This window comes from Tauraco erythrolophus, unplaced genomic scaffold, assembly GCF_009769465.1.
Source record: "Tauraco erythrolophus isolate bTauEry1 unplaced genomic scaffold, bTauEry1.pri scaffold_40_arrow_ctg1, whole genome shotgun sequence".
Classification (NCBI taxonomy): Eukaryota; Metazoa; Chordata; class Aves; order Musophagiformes; family Musophagidae; genus Tauraco; species Tauraco erythrolophus.
In genome coordinates, this window is record NW_028238614.1 from 500,996 (window position 1) to 505,575 (window position 4,580).

The 4,580-nt window shown below is 44.9% G+C and overlaps 1 pseudogene; it reads left to right on the top strand.

Annotated features, from left to right (window-relative positions):
- Positions 1 to 200: 200 nt before the first annotated feature.
- Positions 201 to 1,064, top strand: LOC147526023 (olfactory receptor 4S2-like; annotated as a pseudogene).
- Positions 1,065 to 4,580: the final 3,516 nt, after the last annotated feature.

The window sequence follows — 4,580 nt, forward strand, 5'->3', positions numbered from 1 at the left end:
CTTGACTACCTACTTAAAAAAAATACAGAAAATAACTTCATAAGATTAATATTATTCCTATAGTCTGTATGCACTTATGATATGGAATTTATTATTAATAGTGAAAAAGCCTGATGAATCATACATCTTTATTTTTCCAAGGGTATAGACTATATGTCGTATATTGCCCCCAACTGATTAACACAGAGAATGCAAGCAACATGAAGGAATTCATTCTTGTGGGCCTCTCAGAGAACCAAGGAGTATAGAAAATATGTTTTGTGATGTTTCTGTTTTATATGATTATTGTGGCATGAAATCTGCTAATTGTTATCACTGTAATTAGCAGTCAACATCTGAATTCCCCCATGTATTTTTCCCTTTCTTACCTGTCCTTTGTAGATATCTGTTGCTCTTTTGTCACAGCTCCCGAAATGATTGCAGACTTACTTGTTGAAAATAAAACCATCTCCTTTGTAGGTTGCATAGCACAGCTGTTTGGGGTACACTTCTTTGGCTGCACTGAGATCTTCATCCTCACAGTCGCTGCACAGCCATCTGCAGACCTCTCCACTACACCGCCTTCATGAGCAGGCGCATGCACGTCCAGATGGTGATCAGCTCATGGGTAGGAGGCTTCGTGCATTCCATGGTGCAGTCTCTCTTAACCTTGTCTCATGTTCTGTGGCCCCAACAAAACTGACAACCACTTCTGTGATATCCATCCCCTACTATAACTGGCCTGTGCCAACACCTACGCCATGGGCATCATTGCTGTCACCAACAGTGGAATGACAGCTCTGAGCTGTTTCTTCGTCCTGGTCGTGTCCTACATTGTCATCCTGGTTTCCCTGAAAAGTCGAATGTCCGAAGGACGGTGCAATGCCCTCTCCTCCTGGGGGTCCCACGTCACTGTGGTGATTCTGTTCTTCGGACCCTGTGCATCCACCTACCTATGCCCACCCAGCGATCGCTCAGGTGACGAGAGCGCGGCAGTGTTTCAGTCTGTCCTCACACCCATGCTGAGCCCACTTATCTACACATTGAGGAATGAGGAGGTGAAGAGTGGCAAGAAAAATCTGTGAAGTAGAAAAGTGGGAAGGGAGAGGTGTAGAACTGCAGTAACTTTTCCAGAGTATCAGAGATGGTCATGTATCTCTCACTACAAGTCCTTTTCTGAAAAGTCACCTTTTGGCTCCTCTTGTGATAAGGAACATCCCTTTCTGTTTTCTTTTTGACTGGCACAGATCCAGGCCCAGGGATTCTGAGCGCTACTAAAACACTAAGAAATAAATAAACGCTATCGAAAATATTTTAAATATTGTCCAAATAAAGCATTCCATTAGTTAGCATTCTCCCAGCTATAAACTTTTAGACAGACAAACTCCATCTGCTCAGCAATCCATTTAGCTGGGAAAGAGAGGACTGTGCTCACCTGGTGCTGGAAGCAATCACATCAAGGATGCCCCTTTCTGCTTGCAACAAATGCTTTTTATGAGAATTACATTGTGGTATTTTGAATCCGTGGGTTAGCAATTAAAATCCTAATCCTTGGTGCTAGTTGGGTCATTTGCTGATGAGAGTAACAGGAGGGAAGCTGCTCCCCTTCCAGTTCCAGTGAACCAAGTCCTTTCTGCAGTATTTCAGCTACCACTGATGTCATCTTTCCACCCATCCCTTCAGCTTTGATTCTGTTTTTTTATTTTAGTGTTTACACAAATCCAGAATCCCAGATCACATAAAATACACATTGCTTACAGCAGAAAATGAAGTAGCCAGTAAGGAAAGCATTTAGAGGCACCATTTCATGCATCGACTGGGGGGGGGGCGGGGAGGGGGGAAGCAAAAAGAAAGAGTTCTTCAGGAATCATTCAGATATGCAAGATAATTCCTAATGGGGCACATTTACACACCCACACAAGGAAGGAAGCACATTGTTCACAGGAACAATGCAACACCTACTACTGCAGGAGGAAAGAGAAGAAATGTGAGGATGAAGGACCAAATCAGCACAGTACCAGCCAAAGCTTTCACAGGGTGATGAGCAGCTCAGGATCTCCACCAGAGCAAAGGAGCCAGGAGGTGTGAGACCCTGACTCCTATTTTGCCAGCAGAAACCCAATAAATCAGCTGAGCACAGGAGGAAGAAACCTGCCCAGTGCCATCGAAAGGTAACTGAAGCACTTCCCATTTTTTTCTTCACTTATGCTCCTTTCAAACATCTACACCTCTATTACCCCTTAACATGGCTTAAGTAAAATTCAAGGTGTTCCCAGCCCAAGTTGGGGCCTGTAACTTAGCATTTACTTATATATTTAATGTTTCAGGGTCTCACTTCAAAATTCCGGGTGCTGTCAGGCAACAGCTGCACCATGGTTTATAGAACATGCTGCTGGATAAAACATTAGGTTCCTCTACATATCGGCAAGAAATCCTGTAAAAGCTTAATACTTGGACTAAAGAATGGCTTCTGTGTTCTGCACTGTCTGAGTAAATATATCTGGCAAGCAGTGAGGACCAACAAAAAGCCTTTCTAGAGTTTTGAAATCATTACCTGTTTCACTTCTTGTTTCAAATTTTTCTGTTTCACTTTGTCGTGGTTTTTTTGGACTGAGATGTCGAGACAAGAACTGAGAGGGAGCACCCACCAACCATGGTCCCTGGCAAAACATGACTCAGGCTTTCTTCTTAAAACAAAACAATTTATTAACAGTTACTTAACAGGAGACATAAGGGAACGAAACCGGTTACTTGAGAGGAAAAAAGAGAAAACAAGGCCCGATCTTAAAACAACACCTCCCCACCCCGTTTCCTTTCGTTCCTGGCTCAACCTCCCCCCCGGCGGCGCAGGGGGACAGGGAATGGGGGAGTACAGGTCAGTTCATCCATGTTGTTACTGCCGCTCCTTTCTTAAAGGAGGAGGAGCCTTTACACCATTTTTCCCTTGCTTCGGTGGATCCCCTACTCATGAGGAAAAAAGTCCCCAAACTTTTCCAACGTGAGCCCTGCCCGCAGGATTGCCATCCTTCCCCATGGATTGCACCAGTTCGGGCTTTACCAGTCTCGGCCTCTTAGGGATGTGAAATATGTTCCTTTGATTCGTGTCAATATGGTGGTAAGGAGCGGGGTGTGCCTATTCAAGAGAAGTGATTATCTTAGTTTAAGATCTCTGTGAAATGCAAAACATAAACCTGCAAAATTCCTCATGATGCTGCCGACCGCCAGAGTGATACACAGGATGCTCTGGCACTGCAGAACAAAGAGCTCTGGTGACAGTTCATCGTGATGCAAAACGAGATGAAATGGTGAAAAGTAGAAAAGGATGGAGAGCATAGACGCTGGGAAACTCTCTTCAGGTGGTCACCTTCAGCTCCACGATTTTTCAGCCATTTAAAATATCCTGTGACAATACTGTTAATAGCTGCAGCTGCTTTAATATTGCTACTGACACTGCTGTACATGTGGGTTTGGTGTGTGTATTTTCAGTGCACAAAGTGTTGTATCAATCAGGAAACTTATGCAAGTAAAAGAATTTACTTGATTTAATAAAAAGGGGGGGCTGACACAGGGAATATAGAAATACTAACAAAATCACATAAGAAGGTATATATTAGTTATTGTTTAAATACTAAATACTAACAAGTTATTGTTTAAACATTCAATACTAACTGCTACATTAACTGCTGTATGAATTATTGCTTGCCTTAATTAAAGGCAAATTAAATTTTGCCCAGAGAGGTGGTGGATGCTCCATCCCTGGAGACGTTCAAGGCCAGGTTGGACAAGGCCCTGAGCAACCTGATCTAGTTGGAGATATCCCTGTTCCTTGCAGGGGGGTTGGACTAGATGACCTTTGAAGGTCCCTTCCAGCCCTAACCATTCTATGATTCTATGAAAGTGTGAAGTCCCAGTCCCTGCTGGGCGCCCAGGAAGGAGGCTGGTGAGAGAGATAAGACAGATGCCAGCAAAGTCGTAACTCAGGACCCACACATCTGTAGGGAGGAAGGGAGACAAAAACTAGCCCATGTGGGCAAGATAAGGACTAACAAGAACTAACATTTGTCTTCAGACAGTGATAGGTAAGAGACAACCAGATGTCCACTCAAGGATGGACCAGGCTGGAACCGGTTTGGTTCTGCAAACGCAGCCAAATTGGGAATTTTAGGGAAGGGGTGAAAAGTGCACAGTGAGGAAGACCTACGGCCTTCATCCTGAAGACCCCTGCCCAAGTGAGGAAGACCTCTGGCCTTCATCCTCAAGACCCAGGCCCACGACCACCAGGAGGCGTGTCGAGGAGGAGCCTGAGGTGGATCCTGAGGCGGGGACTATAGAAATGATCTCATGGGAAAAAACTGACCTTTTCGGGGGGGCTATGAGGGTGTTTGTATAAATACAAGAAAACTGCCACGGCGGGGGGGCGTCTTGATGGAGCGGAGACTCCCGGCGCACCCAGCGCTGTTTGCTTGCTTTTATTCGCTTAATAAATTGTAAACTTTAATTGGAGTTCTGTTTGGGACTCACTCATTTATCACAGGGAGCTGCTGCCACTCGCGTCGGCGTGGGTCGTCCCACAGACTCCAGATGCCTCCACGACCTCGTCG